The sequence below is a fragment of the Chiloscyllium plagiosum genome, unplaced genomic scaffold (assembly GCF_037043375.1).
Source record: "Chiloscyllium plagiosum isolate Xiang-an unplaced genomic scaffold, Cpla_swu_hap1 HiC_scaffold_29, whole genome shotgun sequence".
NCBI lineage: Eukaryota > Metazoa > Chordata > Chondrichthyes > Orectolobiformes > Hemiscylliidae > Chiloscyllium > Chiloscyllium plagiosum.
In genome coordinates, this window is record NW_028270167.1 from 14,388,580 (window position 1) to 14,406,293 (window position 17,714).

At 43.0% G+C, this 17,714-nt stretch overlaps 1 protein-coding gene across 5 annotated transcripts in view; it reads right to left on the bottom strand.

Moving 5' to 3' along the window:
* The window catches only part of cadm1a (cell adhesion molecule 1a), a 402,038-nt gene that overhangs the window by 349,325 nt on the left and 34,999 nt on the right, over window positions 1–17,714 (bottom strand). The window lies entirely within an intron of this gene.

Here is a 17,714-nt window from a genome sequence, read left to right on the forward strand (position 1 = left end):
CTTGCAACTGAGATACCAGGATGTCTCTTTGCACATATTCCCCCTGTACATAGTATACGGAGTTCGAGGCTGTTGTGAAATAATTCAATGTTACCAGAAAGCTCTCAGGTCCTCCAGATACAGCTAACAAAGGACCACCCACTACTTTAATACATTAAAAAAGTCTTAACTGATGGGAGCTTTTTCAAAGAGGAGGATTCATCGTGATGTATGAAATATCCTAACTGTTGTGCATGTGGCACGCAACACTTGGGGATGTGGATGAATTCCAGATAAAGAAAAGACTTCTCAAAAAGCAATTTTCTTGGCTCCAACACCACATTCCACACGTCAATGTACTTCACTGACTCGGAACCAGAGTGCTGACCTTGCAAATTTCCTTGACATTCACCTCCAACCTGACCCCACATCAAGCCACAAAAAATTCTAAAGATGCTGGCTGCATTCTCCAGCTATTTATAACAAAAATCATATGCTGAAAACACAGTAGATAAGGAGCTAGACTGAGTATTTGCCAGCAGAGCATTAATAAAATAGAAGGATTAATAAAATAGAAGGAAAGGAGTTAAATTAGGATAAGTCTTGGGAAATACAGGCCAGCAAAACTAACAAACCAGCATGTGGATAGCTAATCAAAAGGCAATTCAGTACTACTTCTGGTCCATTTATTCTTTCAAGCCAACAAACTGAGCAGTCTTCAAAACAAAAAGATTACTTTTAAGAAAATGTTCAGTATTATGGGAAAACAATTGGGCACATTTTGGTCAAATGTTAAAGCAATCTAAATTGGTTGTCAGTGTAATTATTTTGTGTGCTCAGGATTATCCAGCAAATGCTGTCCTATTGTCGAATTACATTTAAATGTTGGACACCTGCGGGATTTGCAAGCGCAGGCCATCTGGGTACGGTCAGTACCTTGTGGCTGTGAATATCCAGAGGATGCTGTAATGGTGAAGTGGTAGCAGTGTCCAGGTTGAAGACCTCCAGGTGATCTGTCACAGCACGTCAGAGTCAGGTTGATTAGAAAGTATCTACATCATGTGGCATGATCTAGTGTTGAGCATCAAGTGAATCATGCTGCTCCCTCGCTGTTATGATGCAGTACAGTGGCAGCTCAAGTGGTGTTCACCATTAACCAGATGTTTGCTTCAAGCTTAATAGACAATTATGTTTTATACAAATAGGTAATGTGATATATGAATTTCAGTGCTGGTGTTATGCCTGGTGTGTAGATCATACAACCCAAACTATTGGCGGATGGTATCAAACAGTATATCCCCGTGACCGTTCACAACAAGTTACTGACTATATCCAATCAGCTGGCAAAATTTGAAACTGGTGCCCAACATGAAATGCCATTTTGCAAATGGACACCATTTGCCGGATAATCCTGATTGGTTGTCAGCGTAATTTCTCATGTTCGGATTGAACATTGGCACTATGTGTAGTACACAGGGCCCTGTTCTCTGCAGACAGAATGAACACGTTCACATTGTGCCTACTTCCAACTCAAAATGGGTGACAGCCAATTGCGGATTCATCATTCATGAGGATGCCTTGACCAACCAACCTGCCTGGTTTAAAATTTAAACAAAGTCTGGAAATTGTCATTCAGCATTAATGGGTGTATGCACCACAGCAATCTTGACCAGAATCCATTTGCCAACCAGATCAGCAACCTTCTTCATCCAAAAGTCAGTTTTCTTTTCTTATTGATATTCTCGCAAAATATCTTAATTAGCTCAAAACAAAAACTTCACTGAAATGTAATCACCAATATTCAAGTTTTGCTCCTCGAATTTTCTTCTGAGCCCTCCTAAAGTCTCCATGCTTTATTGGGATTCCCTTCAAAAGGCACCCAAACCAAACTGGTGGGTCCTTCTATGAGCGAAGCTATTAATTCCACACATTAGTGTTGCAACTTGGACAATAGTAATGGAATATGAACCAGGATTACACTTGAGTGCACCTCTACCCACTTACCACAGCCTAAATTTCCTGGCATGGAGAACAGTGCATTAGAACTTCAAACTGTCAGGGGTCTTTTGTGTTTAAGGATTATTTGGAGAAAGAGCCAGCCCGCATTCCAAAGATTCTCAGGCCCATTCCAAATTCCATTTGGGAGTAGGAAACTGCATTCAGATTTCTACCTTCAGTGCTGCCTGTACTGTACAGACAACTGAAAATAACTTTCATGTTGATCGCTGAATATTCCTAGAATCCAGAGCCTGGAATGCCTTTCGGATCACTTCTGCCCTAGTTTCAGACAGGACGAGGAACTGGAAATCACCTTTGGTTGAAGTAGCTCATGCTGACAGGTACAGCACCCTCTTGTCAAGCAAACGCCACCCAGCCCCCCTCAAGTATTTTGGTATTGGGGGAAGAGAAGGGAAACAAAAACTGGGGGCGTCATCAACATAAGTCTAATCAGTCAAGCAGCTCCAGTGGTGACCAAGCAAACTTGGCTCAACAGTGAGCATGTTGTGAAAAAGATGTAAGTGTCGCTGACATCTGTTGCTTTTTGAACACATCTGCCATTAAGAATCAAGGGTCAATCACATGTCTGTGTATCTGGAATTGTTCATTTGACAGATCAGACAAGGATGGCATATCCCATCGTATGAACCAGAGGGGTTTTTACAATAATTAAAATGTACTTTGGTCAACATTACTAAGTCTAGTTTTATACTTCAGATTAGTTTAGTATTGAATTCCAGCAGCTACCATGACTGGATGTAAACCAGTACCAGCAAAGCATTAGCTCTTGGGATTACGACCACAGGAGCTACTATTAAGAGCAATTCACATCTCAACAGACAACATGACCAATTTCATGTTAAAGTTATTTGAAAAGATAGACTTTATTGGTTACAGTAAATAAAAAATACATGCGATAGCAGACGGTTTGTGAAATTCATCTGACAGACTTGTGAAGCAACATCCCGATACGTTTGTGTGGGACTTCTAAAGGGCATTTGTGAGCAATAAACATCCAATGTTGCTAACATGAGTTGGGGAGGCTGCAGATTTACAGTGGTGCACTGAGTCTACAATATTTCAGCCAGTTTGTTGAAAGATTTTGTTCCTTTCTCTGCTGACGTTCATGTTAGCTTTTGATTTCTCCCCAAGAGCACCATTATTGGCATCAAGGGAATCTTGGTCTGACACATTAGGAGTGCTGTTAACTGAAATATGTCTGCACATGAAAAAAAAAAGTGATGTTCTCCATCCAGCAGCTGCAGCATTTTGCTTTTGTGAACAGAAATATACTTTTACACTGCATCGACTGACAATTCATAGCTTTAGGAAAGAAAAACATCCACATCTACATAGAATATGGGACCTAAGTGCCACCACTGAAGAGAGGCAGTCACATAGGATAATGTTACTGGACTAGTAATCCAGTTCCTGATGAAGGGCTTTTGCCCAAAACGTCGATTTTCCTGCTCCTTGGATTCTGCCCGATCTGCCGTGCTGTTTCAGCATCACACTCTTGACTCTAATCTCCAGCATCTGCAGTACTCACTTACACCTAGTAATCCAGAGCTCTAGGCTAGTGCTCTGGGGACAGGGACTCTAATCCCACCATGCAGTGTGGCAAAATTTGAATTCAATCTTAAAAAAAAGCTAGCATAAATGGCAACTACTATCAAATTGCTGTTTAAAAAGCCCTCTGGTTCAGTAATGTCCTTTAGGAATAGGAATCTGCCATCCTTTCTTGGTCTGGTCTACATGTGACACCAGACCCACAGCAATACGGTTGACTCTTAATTCGAGAATTTGGGATAGCCAATAAACGCTGGGCTGCCTACATAAATGAATGGGACAGATGCAGGTTCATGTTATCTGTGCACAATGTGGACACTGACACAGGCAGTGTCCCCATTATAGTATCTGTGTCCTCAGTGCACAGGAGATATGCAAGAGGAGCAAGACTTGGTTGAATACACCAAAAGGTGTCATCAATTACACTAATCAGTTCAAATCTCACATGAAAACGTAGTATGGGCACTTTCGAAAATAACAAAAAATGGCTAGGATCCACCAAACCTTGGCATCGGAGATTCATCAACGCTATGTTGCGTTAAAATGAGTAATGATTTAAATGATTGAAAAAGGTTCAGCTGCTATTTCAGTGACTATCAGATTGAACCTGCTGAGGGGAAACCCAAAGCTCACTGAAAAAGTAAAATTTGTAGCATTTAGTTCAACATTAAGAAAGTGATGAGGGGTTTGGTCCAGTACAAGGACTCCTGTTCTATGCCTAGTGGACTGACCAGCCAGGGCACTGGCAGGACAATGCAGGTGATCTCTAAGCCTTCACAGTACAAGACCACAAAGATAGAGAATGTGAAGAATGAACCATACGTAAAGATCAATTTTCACCACGACTCCCCCATTTCCAGCCTTTCATTCTGGTCAATAGCCAAAGTGAGACACTAATTAATTGTTGCGCAGGCTAATTTGCAGGAGGAGCAATGATAGAGAAAACAGCTAAGGAAGGGGTGGAATACATACTTGACAACAGGTTGCCAACACATTGTACTTAACCAGTGAATGGAGGCAGTCTCTGTATTAATTCAGCACCATCACATGTTACCTTGGCAACAGCCACAGTTCAGTTGCAGCGAGAGAAAAAAATAACAAAAGTCACAGCTCCACAACAGGTCATCCACTGGCAAATCAGCAAGATGAAGTCAGCAGCTGTGGTGACCGCCATCAACCCAGAAGTAACAGAAGGACAATGGGAGGATTAGGTATCAGTGGCCAAATCAGTTCTGGTTTATCACAGACATGCAGGAAGAGCTGCACTCAGAAACGATACACTCATGAAATCAGACCTTCTGGATCATTTCACACAAGCATTACTGCACAGTGCAACATTTCGTTTACAGCGTAGAGACCTGAGAGGAACATCACTGATTTAACAAGTTCAGTTGATTAATCAACTGAAACATGTGCACTGACGAAGCAAGTCTTTTGTGGAATAGGCTTTTCTCCTCTCTCTTTGCTCTTGCGTTTTTCCAAACATCACAGCTTCTTGGAATGGAATTCCACGTCGGTCAGCAAAACTCCCAATTTAATTCAGCCTAATCCAAGATAAATTCACATGTGTCTTTTTGGTATTCAAAGTTCTCCATCAGCATTAACCTTATCCCACACAGTAACATCAAAAGCAGAACTTCTAACAATATTAAAATGATGTGGAGGAGCCAGTGTTAGACTGGGGTGGACAAAGTTAAAAATCACAGAACACCAGGTTATAGATAACCTTATGAAGGAGCAGCATTCCAAGAGCTGCTGCTTCCAAAATAAACCTGTTTGACGATAACCTGATGCTGTGTGATTTTTAAACAATATTAATGGCAAGTCATATTGTGGACTGGTGGAAACAAACAAGAGCAAACACCAGCTAGAAAATAACTTGAAAAAGGGTGTAATTTGGTTTAAAAAACTCTACCTATGAAAAATGATAAGTTCACATAATAGATTTTAAATGTCAACGGTCTTCATTGTTTAATGCCTGTTTAGCAACACGCAATTTTATTTTCTATAGAAACATGACAGCACAGATGAGGCCATTTGGCCAATAAAATCTACACTAACATTTTCTAAAATCTACACTAACATTTTCTAAAATCACTATTAGAATATACAGTACAGAGAGTCAAAGATGGACAGCACAGAAACAAACCTTTCGGTCCAATTCGACCATGTCAACCAAATCTTAAAATAATCTTGTCCTATTTGCCAGCCTTTGGTCCATATCATTCTAAATCCTTCCTACTGTTATACCCATCCAGACACAATTACAACATTTAAAAGGTATCAGCTTCCACTTCTTCTGGCAGCTCATTCCATACATGCAGCACCCTCTGCATGAAAAAGTTGCCCTTTAGCTCCCTTTTAAATCTTTCCTAAACCTATGTCCTCTAGTTTTGGATTCCCTTACACTGAGGAAAAGACCTGGACTATTTACCATATCCATGACCCCTCATGATTTTATAAACCTCTAAGGTCACCTATCAGCCTCCAAACACTCCAGGGAAAACAGCCCCAGCCTATTCAGCCTCTCCCTTAAGCTCAAACCCTCCAAAACCTGGCAATATCATTGCAAATCTTTCCTGAACCCTTTCAAGTTTCAGAACATCTTTGCTATCGCAGGGAGACCAGAATTGAATGCAGTATTCAGTACATGCTACAATGTGTAGGAACCACAAGACAGGGCAAAGGAGTGAAGAGGAGAGACAGCTATTCGGTGTAGCAAGATTGATAGTGACACTTTGGAAGCAGTAGGAAGGATGAGAGAGGTGTGGAAATGATGCATACATCAATAAAATTATTCAACAAGAACTTTGGGTGTTAAAAAAAAGGGTGGGCAAAGCAAGGGTGCTTCAACTGTTTGGAGTTGGGAACTGTTGAATGGGTCCTAGCACATGGGACAATAGGGAGCATACTGCCATCTAGAACTATGGTCATCCCAGGATTGGGTACAGTGTAAATAAAGGGTGTTATTGAGGAAACAGCATATCCAAATGCACTGAATGGTTTGTAGGGTCTAGAACAATTACAAGGGCTGGAATCTCAACAATGAATATGCAAGCAGAGATTCTCCATATCCTCTTTCCCTTATAAGGGAACATTCTTTGCAAAATGGACATCTGTTTCTGAGTCATTGACAAGAACAACAGGTCAGATTCCATCAGGCAGGGTACAGGATACACCACAAAAGTAACTAGCACTTAAGAGTCCCTAGGCATTGAAGTGGCGAAAGCTCACCATAAAAGGAACAAGAGAAATTCAGTACAACAGAAAGGCTCAAATTTCATAGGCTGACACTGGGGAGAATGGCATTACAGATTTTGGAAACACCAGCAGGGACTGAAAGATGTAGAATTCGAGTCAGTCAGACATGGAAAAAAAATTACCTAGTCAAGGGAAACAAATAAAGCTTTAAAAGACAACATCACCCAAAATTAAATATTTACAAGCAAATGCACAACACATACCATAACTTGTCAATTATAGATAGATAACATCCATGTACAAAAGCATTACACTTAATATTATGAAATGCACAAGTGAAAATTAGTTTAGGAATGCCAACAGTAACACTGGATTTGTAGGTCAACACAAAGTACTGAATCTCAGCTCGAGTAAAATCAAGCTGTTCTCCTTAGGTTCTCCTGTTGCATTACAGATGCAGGTCTAGAAACAGTCCAATGAGAATCACAGTACTAACCCCAGAAACCTTTTGCAATTATATGCCAGTCTGTGAGAAAATGAAAACCTGACAAGAAAGGAAGGTCCATTGTGACCAGCTCTTAAGTTCAACATCACGATCCTCTAAGTAACCCACTATCAGTGATTACATCAATTCCCAACAGCAGTCTAATTTGGCTGATAGCAAATTGGTGTCACCATTCTCGATTAATTCAATACATTTGAGATATGTGAGAGTAGAGGGATACTGCCACTAAATTTCTTTCCTTGATTGGATCTACACGTCTTTTTGGTTTACAGTGGTAGAGGAACAGCCACTAGTGAGTGATAAGAGGAGGTTCTTGACTGAACAAGTCACATGTAATTCAATAGCAATTCAATTAGTTTGATGTTGTTACTAAGAAAGTGAGGAGACCTGTACATATTAGTACTTAAAATATACTGCCTTATACCCATCCAAGCCAGTTTGACTGGATACCAAATTGGATGAAGCATAATGCAGTCTCAAATGTTAGTTCTTTCATAACCATTAGCTTATACAAATATTTTAATATCCATATTTCGAGAAACAAGACCAGGGATTTCTCATGCAAACACTATTGTTGATTCTGGACTGAAATGGAAAAAAAAAAGGCTGTTTAAAAACCAAAAGGAATTGGTTTATGTTTAAGAGCATGCCAATGGAAGTCCTTGTGTAAAGCCTACATTGTTGCTTTGTTCAATTAGTGAAGGGAGCTGGTGCTGTGGTGTGTACTCACAGTGCAATCGAGCTAGAAACTAGGAGCTGGTAGTTACCAGGCATGGAGGCAAAAGTCATCAGTCCACGGACAACTCTTCCTGGATAGCTAAACAGCTTGCAGGAGCAGTGAATGATACAGTAAGAAGCCTTTGGAATGTCAGAAAGGCTGGTGGCCTCTCTGCAGTAAAAATACTTGAAGCCTGAACAAAGCCATCTATTTTTTCCCCATCAGCTGCCATAGCTGTTACTTTTAAACAATAAGAAATATTTTGTAGTGTACTAATTGTGAAGGGAAAGAACCTGGAGATGAGGAAAAAGTATAGAAAGTCTTAGCGAGCAAAAGAAACATCCCAATGGACCCTATGCACTGGTGCTATTGAGGAGAAAGTGAGGTCTGCAGATACTGGAGATCAAAGTTGAAACTTTATTGCTGGAACAGCACAGCAGGTCAGGCAGCATCCAGGGAACAGGAGATTCGACGTTTCGGGCACAGGCCCTTCTTCAGGAATGAGCAGAGAGTGTTCAGCAGGAGAAAATAAAAGGTAGGGAGGAGGGACTTGGAGGAGGGGCGTTGGAAATGTGATAGGTGGAAAGAGGTCAAGGTGAGGGTGATAGGTCGGAGTAGGATGGAGGCGGAGAGGTCAAGAAGAAGACTGCAGGTCAGGAAGGCGGTGCCGGGCTGGAGGGATCCGGCTGAGACAAGGTGGGGGGAGGGGGGGATGAAGAAACTGGTGAAGTCCAAGTTCATCCCCTGCGGTTGGAGGGTTCCCAGTCGGAAGATAAGACGCTCCTCCTCCGACCGTCGGGTTGTTGTGGTTTGGCGGTGGAGGAGTCCAATGACCTGCATATCCTCGGTGGAGTGGGAGGGGGAGTTGAAATGCTGTGCTACAGGTTGGTTGGGTTGGTTCGTCCGGGTGGCCCAGAGGTGCTCTCTGAATCGCTCCGCAAGTAGGCGGCCTGTCTCCCCAATATAGAGGAGGCCGCACCGGCTGCAGCGGATGCAGTAGATGATGTGGGTGGAGGTGCAGGTGAATCTGTGGCGGATATGGAAGTTTCCTTTGGGGCCTTGGAGAGAAGTGAGGGGGGAGGTGTGGGCGCAAGTGTTGCACCTCCTGCGGTTGCAAGGGAAGGTGCTGGGAGTGGAGGTTGGGTCGGTGGGGGGTGTGGATCTGACAAGGGAGTCGCGGAGCGATTCAGAGAGCACCTCTGGGCCACCAGTTTCTTCACCAGTTTCTTCATCCCCCCTCCCCCCACCTTGTCTCAGCCGAATCCCTCCAGCCCGGCACCGCCTTCCTGACCTGCAGTCTTCTTCTTGACCTCTCCGCCTCCATCCTACTCCGACCTATCACCCTCACCTTGACCTCTTTCCACCTATCACATTTCCAACGCCCCTCCTCCAAGTCCCTCCTCCCTACCTTTTATCTTCTCCTGCTGAACACTCTCTGCTCATTCCTGAAGAAGGGCCTGTGCCCGAAACGTCGAATCTCCTGTTCCCTGGATGCTGCCTGACCTGCTGTGCTGTTCCAGCAATAAAGTTTCAACTGGTGCTATTGAGCTGTGTTTCCTGCTTCTTACCCCTACATCCAGAAGGTCAACATTTTCTTTTGTTTATCTACACTTGTACATCTGAATAGGGGCTTTAAAGGTAGAGCCATATGTTGATAATTCATGGTTGTCTTTGAGATTAGAATTTATTTGCTGATCCTTGCTAAGTGCAGGAACCTGATTTGCACTTTCCATTAACTTGATTCCATCAGACAGGCAAACATTAGGGATTGTGCATGCTTTGATTAAATAATTATTTTTGCTGGTGACACCGGAAGCAGTATGCTTCGTCAAATGGATAACTGTAACACAGCTTCTCATAGACACTCAATGTAACCATACAAACTCTCCCAGGGTTCTGGGGCAGGAGTTGATCAGAGAAGATTCAAGAATGAATCAGTTTTCATGCCCTTGATGTTAAGCTGATTGAGTGCAGCTCTCAGTTTTAAAGGCTGATGTAGAGCTTGCATTTGTAGATAAAAAAAAGTTGGAAGCACAGCGCTTTTGAAGAGCTTAGAACTTAGCATCAGTTTTCTCTCTGCTCTGAATTTCCATACAGCTGCTTTCAACAACTGCAGACATTAATCCCAGTGGCAATGTTCCATGCACATTGTCTGCAACGCCCAGAGTCTGCCAATGCATGGAATGCTTTCATGACAGGCTTCCAGGTACTGCAGCATACACTCTTCAAAACACACTGCACTGGGAACTCAAAAAGTCAATAATTGTCCTGCACCAACAAATCAGTATCGAGTCACGCCAAGGGCAAAATACTGAATTATGTTATTTATTTACTCTGTTCCAAGGAGAGCAACAAGATAAAATGCAGTGAAGTCACAGCAATTTCCCAGATATGAGAGAAGGATGCAAGGTAACGTGCCTCAAAGCCAGCCTGACGGAAAAGGAGTTCCAACTACATCAACAAAACATTACACTGTCAAATCTGCAAAAAAAAAACTTACTTCAGGGTTGAATTGATAAACCATGAAAAGGAAAAAAAATGCAGGTGTGACAGCCATTTATCTGTCTTTCGGAGTAAAATAAAACCAAATGGTGGATGATTAAGATCTGAAACAGCTATGCTGAAGGATCATGAGACTTAAAATATAGAGAGAAAGTGAGGGCTGCAGATGCTGGAGATCAGAGCTGAAAATGTGTTGCTGGAAAAGCGCAGCAGGTCAGGCAGCATCCAAGGAGCAGGAGAATCGACGTTTCGGGCATAAGCCCTTCTTCAGGAATGAGGAAAGTGTGTCCAGCAGGCTAAGATAAAAAGGTAGGGAGGAAGGACTTGGGGGAGGGGCGTTGGAAATGCGATAGGTGGAGGGAGGTCTCCGCCCCCACCCCACTCCGGCCTATCACCCTCACCTTGACCTCCCTCCACCTATCGCATTTCCAAAGCCCCTCCCCCAAGTCCCTCCTCCCTACCTTTTATCTTAGCCTGCTGGACACACTTTCCTCATACTTAAAATATAGACTCTGCTTTCTTTCCACAGATGCTGCCAGACCTGCTGAGTTTCTCCAGCAATTTCTGTTTTGGTATCATTTAGAACAATGGTGTGGTATATGACCACAATACAAATTATGTGTTTGTTAATATTGCTGAAATTCGACTTCATTCAGACTCCTTTAACAGCTCAGTGACTAAATAGACCGCCTGCATTTCCTCACTTGCTGATCCATGCCAAGAGAGATGGCTCCAATTACAAGCAGCAGTGGGTATTAGCAATTTATATCCCTCTGTAAAAAAAAAAGGGGGCAGGACTCCCTGGAGACATCGCATAGGGAAAGGAGATTTTTTTTAAACCTAGTGGCTGTGAAGGAGCAGCAATACAATTCCAATTCAAGACTGTGTGTTGAAGGGGTGCTTACTCAGTTTGGCGTTTCCATGCATCTGCTGCCCTCATTCTTCACAGTCAAAATTACTGCCATCAAAAAGGAGCTTGGGGAAATTACTGCGGTCCATTTTGTACATGGTATACACTGATGCCACTATACATTGGTAGTGGAGGGAGTGAACGTTGATGGTGGTGGATAAGTTACCAGTGGAGTGGCACCTCTGCCCTGAATGACATTGAGATTTTGGAATATTGATGGAGCTTCACTCATCCAGGCAAATGGGGAGTATTCTATCGCAATCCTGTCTCTTGCCGACAGAGGATAGGCTTTGGAAAGTCGAGGTGAGTTACTACACAACCTCCAGTCTCTGATCTGCTCTTGTAACCAGAATATTTAGATGGCTGGTTCAGCTGAATTTCTCAACAGTAACCCTAGGTTGCTGCAGGTGGCGATTTTAGTGACAATAAATGTGTTGAATGACAAAAGGTTCCTTGTTGGAGATGGTCATTTCCTGACATGTGTGAGGCAGAGTGCACATTATTACACATCAACTCAAATTGGAACATCCCCCAGGTCTTGCAGCTTTGCAGGCATGGACTGCTTCCACCTTATAAAGGTTCATAAAACCATGAGGGCAATAGATAAGGTGAATGAAGAGTGTGTTTTCTCTCTGGTGGAGGATTTCAAGACTGGGGATATATTTTTTAAAGGTGAGAGAAGGATTTAAAAAAAAAAAGGACACAAGGAACAACATTCTTTTTTAAAAAGTGGCTGACGCGTAGAATAAACTTCCTAAATGGTGGATGTGGGTATGATTACGTTTAAAAGACATTTAGATAAGTACGTGAATACAAATGTTTAGAGGGATGTCAGTCAAGTGTAGACAAATGGGACTAGTTTAATTTGGGATTATGGTTCGCATGGACTGAAGGGTGTGTTTCCTTACTGTGTGACTGTATAACATGTGAAGTGCCTGGACATTTGTACAATCAGCAACATTTACATTTGGCCTTTCAGTGGATGAAGGTACTTGACGAAGTTACTGAAGCTGGTTTGGCCCAAGGTAGAACCCTGAGGTAGCCCTGCAACAATGATCTAGGGCTGAAAATGACTGCCTCCTGCAACCACCACCAGCATTTTCCTTGTGGAAGTTTGACTTTAACCAAGTAAAAATCTTCCCACCCCGTTCCCGGAGCCCTCACATTTTGTGGGAATCAAAGCCACACTTCGTCACAGGAAATCTCTCACTTCATCTCTAGAATTCAATTCTTCAGTCCATGTTTGAATCATGAACATTCTAAGTTCAAGAACTAAATGACCCTCACAGAGCACAAAACTGAGCAAAGAGCAGGCTAACGCTGAGTAAATGCTTCTTGATAGCAGCATTGAGGACAATCAAAAGTAAAGTAAGGTGAGAGTAGATCAAGGAGATAGCAACTGGTCAGGCTGGAGGTCCCCTGCTTTTAGTGGACAGGACATACCTGGGCAATTTTCCACATTGTAAGGTAGATACCAGCATTGTAGCTGTAAAGTAACAGCCATGCTGACAGCCTGGCTAGTTCTGGAGCACAAAGTCTGCAGTCACCCAATTCACATGGAGACAAAGGATCGGTTTACCCTGGTATTTTGCAGGTGATCTTCTTATTGCGACTCTCACTAGCAGGTTATGGCAACCGGAGACGCAAGAATAAAATCAAGCACAACCGGAAATCACCAAGTTTGAGATCCAATTTTCATCAGCCAGAATTGGATCAAAATGATTCCATACTAAATACAAAGGATGCTTTCTTCGAATGACCCTCACCAAATTACAACTAAGCTGAACACAAAGCCTTTTCATTGTAAACAGCCACTTTAGTCAGAAAGACAAGTGACAGACACTTGGAGACCTTTTCCTAAATGTACTCAACAGATCAGGAATGCCATTATGCTAACCACGGATTTTTGCCAATGGAGTTTCATTAATATTTCCAGTTGACCTCACACTGGAATTCAAACCATTGCTAGCCATAATATGAACCAGCTGTCTCAAGTTCACAAAGAAATGCTTCAATTGTCCAAACATCATGTGCATGTGCATAATGCACTAGAGTAAAAAAATGTCTTTACTACGATACACCGTTCAGCCTAGAATCAAAATCTGATTTCATCAGTGCCTCTATGGAGTTGGTAAACAAGGCTCGAGTAAACAAGAAATCACCAAAGAACTGCAGATGCTGGGAAGTGGCAACAAAAACAGAAATCACTGGGAAAACTCAGCAGGTCTGGCAGCATCTGTGGACAGATATTTCAGGTCCAGGTGCCACTTTTTCAGAACTGGCTCGATTAAAGCTTTGCATTTACAGAAATTCTGTGGACTTTAATTTGAAATGGGGTCCAATAAGTACACGGAAACCAACCATGAAGTCATGCAGATCAGGGCAGCTTGTCCTGTAAAATAAATCCATCACAACTGAATGGACCTTAGGGGTCATATCCAATTGCAACGGTTTATTTACATGGACTCTTCAGTTTCTGCCTTTGGTTTCAAGAATCAAATCTTGGATGGCAGAGGTAGAGTTTACCCCTCTAACATGGTGGGAAGCTATGCTCTCGGGAAGCTCAGCTGCATCCACATGCATGTCGAGTCCATTGATATACTCAGAAGTCGAGTAACTTCATCCACAGGCCAACAGAAAAAACAAAAGGCCACGTTTCCTTTCAGAAATACTGATGAAGTTGTAGCAGTGTATCCTGGCCAGTCTCCAGATCAAAGTTGAACACTCTCAGCTCAAGCCCAAAAACAAACTCTTTGATGTGTATTGAATATATGCTACTATTTACATATCAGCTACTTTGGAATGGATTTAGCACCAAGTCCTTGTCCATTAGATTTAATGAGTATTGCATTCGTTAAAGTGATCCATGAATTCACGCTGATCTCTGCCAAATGTTAACCACTCAAGTTGGTACAAAGGCAGCAGCCCAGTTGTTACCATGGAAATAAGTACATTACGTACAAGAAAAAGCACTCCACCTCCTTTTTCACTGGCCTCTCTGGACCAATCCTCTTCACATTTCTTCGATTTTATTGTACTGGATATTAGCCTTCATGTTCTAAATTGAACCAAATGCCCCGCTGATCCTAAACTTTGAACAACACAATTCAATGATGTGGAATGAAGTGGCATTGTTACCATTTCCAAACTCCATCCACCTCTCACTCCCAAATATATGAGTACTGCCCCTCTCATCAACACAATGTACTTGATTTGCGGTTTCTGAATGGTTGAGAGTTACAGTGGATAAAAGATAAAGCAAAACTACTTCACAATTATTACACACTCTTCTGGGGAAGCAGTGCTGAAAGGCTGGTGGATAAGAGGAGAGAGGCTTTTTAAAAAAAAAGAAAACCATAACCTTCAAAGATGACATCACCCAGGCCCCAGCTTAAGTTGAACCACCAGGAGATCTTTTTGCCCAAAACGTTGATTTTCCTGCTCCTCGGATGCTGCCTGACCTGTGTGCTTTTCCAACACCACTCTAATCTAGATCCACCAGGAGATCAGACTAGTAACGCTGCCACATTGATTTGTAAACTTATGTGGAAGCACATTCTCCGACGATCAACTCAACATGGTCGTCTACTTCAAACCCACTGACTCCCACAACTACCTGGATTACATGTCTTCCCACCAAGCCCCCTTGTGCTATCCCTTGCTCTCAATTTCTCTGTGGAGAAGATGACGACTGCAGATGCTGGAGACCAGAGTCGAGGGTTTGGTGCTGGAAAAGCACAGCAGGTCAGGCAGCATCTGAGGAGCAGGAGTGTTGAAATTTTGGGCATAAACCAGTCATCAACATTCCGCAGAGACCCCTCCCTTCATGACTCCCTTGTTAGATCCATTCCTGATGAAGGGATCATGCTTCCTGACTGCTGTGCTTTTCCAGCACCACACTTTCGGGTCCTAATTCCTCCACCTCCACCATATATGCTCTCAGGAGGAGCAATTCCACTCCAGAGCATCCCAGATGGCCACCTATTTCAAGGACTGCAATTTCCCCTCCATGTGATCAACAATGCCCTCCAGTGCATCTCCTCCACTTGCTGCACCTCCACCCTTGACCTCCAATCCAACAGCAACAAAGATAGAACCACCCCCCCCACACCCCCCGTCCTCACCTTTCACCCCACCAATCTCCAGATACAGCGCATTATCCTCTGCCATTTCCGCCATCTACAGTCAGACCCCACCACCAGAGATATATATCCTTCCCTACCCCTATGAGCATTCCACAGAGACCATTCCCTTAGTGACCCCCTCGTTAGGTTGGAGGGGGGCATGGACCTACCTTCCACTCCCAGCGCCATCCCCTGTCACCACAAGAGGTGTAAAACCTACATCCATATACCTCCTCCCTCACCTCCATCCAAGGCCCCAAAGGATCCTTCCGCATCTGGCATGTCCAAACACCTCATCTACTGCATCTGTTGCTCTTGACGTGGTCTCCGCTACATTGGGGAGACCGGGCGCCAACTCATGGAACGTTTCAGGGAACATCTCCAAAACACATGGACCAATCCCACTGCCCTGTCACCAACCACATCAACTCCCCCTCCCACTCTGCTAAGGATACACAAGTTCTGGCCCTCCTCCACTGTCTAATCCCAGCCAACCGATGCCGGAGGAAGAATGCCTCATCCTCTGCCTCAGGACCCTCCAACCACACACCAATGTCAATTTCACCAGATTCCTCATCTCCCCTCTCCCCCACCACATCCCAGATCTGACCCTCCAACTTGGACAGGTCAAGAGGGCGGTGCCATCTTCCTTCCCACTTATCCACTCCTCCCACCACTCTGACCTATCACTCATCACCTGTATCTACCTACTGCCTTCCCAGCTACTTCCCCCCCCCCCACCCACCCACAACCACCATTTATCTCTCAGCCCCCTTCTCTCCTCCCCCCCGCCCCCAACAACATTCCTGATGAAGGGCTTTTGCCCGAAACATCGACTCTTTTGCTTCTTGCATGCTGCCTGACCTGCTGTGTTTTTCCAGTGTCACTTTTTGACACTGATCTTTAGCATCTGCAGTAGTCACTCACTCTCATTCCCGGAGAGTCTACCATCCAGGAATCACGTGTGGATGTGAATGTGAATTAGAATGGGAGTGGATGTGAATTAGAATCCTCAAGGCATACATCAGCTAATGAGAGCTCTGTGATGTTTGGGAAAAAAAGTCATACTTTAAGCCTGAAGAAATGCTAACCTGAAATTTTTGCTTATACAAAAGAAGAAAGTATAGGATTATAAAACATTCCAGTGTCAAACTTCATCTGCAAACAGGGCAAAGGGTAAAGTTTCTTCCAAATGAGCTGCAGAAATTAGAGAAATGAAAGAACAGGCAAAGCATGCTTTTCACATACTTATGTACAACTCACTAGACAAACTGTACTATATGTATAGCGATGAATATTAATTGCAGCATTGTATTCTTTAAAATACAAAGGTCATCGTGACAGTACAGTTTTAGCCACGTTAATATTAATAGTAGCAAGTATGTGGATGTACACCTGACATTAAAAATGTCCCCATGGACAAACCATGAAATTCCTGAACTATGATCAAAGCACAGAAACTACCTTCTCTTCAACGGAATTGTTCACCAGTCAGATCCCTAGGCTTACCTCTGCAATGTAATTTGCAATGGAGCTTTTTCCACATTTCAAAATCATTTTCCATAACAATTCTTTTCTATACTAGGTAAAAGTGACAAGGAAAAAGAAAGTCACAAAATAAAAATTACAAAGCTAACCTTACATGAGGCAGAACCATCAACCCACAAGATCAAATGGCTTCCTCCTGCTATGCCTTTCAGCTTGTTCTGTTATTCAATTAAATCATGGCTAATCTGCCCCTTCCATACAATCCCTCATCCAGCCTGAACCAGATGCATCCTATGGTTTTCTTGCTCATTGTTCTGCTGTTTCAATGTCTTTGGAATCAAAGAACCTGAGGGAGCAGAGAGAGAAAGAAAAAAAAACCATTTCAGAGATGCTGGCATCTCTGAACTTTTCACATGGTTCAACATATTAAGCAATTCAGTCAGACATGTACAAATTGCAACAGGAAGGTCTGCTGCAGAAAGTAGAAAAACTGCTTAATTTAGCTCCTCTAATCTCAGATTCATGGATCTAAAGCTTACAAACGAGCAATTTCTGTGATGCCAAAGCAAGGGTGCATGGGAAAACTACAAGATATTGAGTTGAATCCAGCTCTACACAAGTAAAGCTGATAGCACAAATGGACTCTACACTGCAGTGTCCGCTACAGCAAATCCACAAGAGATGAACAAGCCTGGGCTCTGAGCAAATGCAGAGGATCAA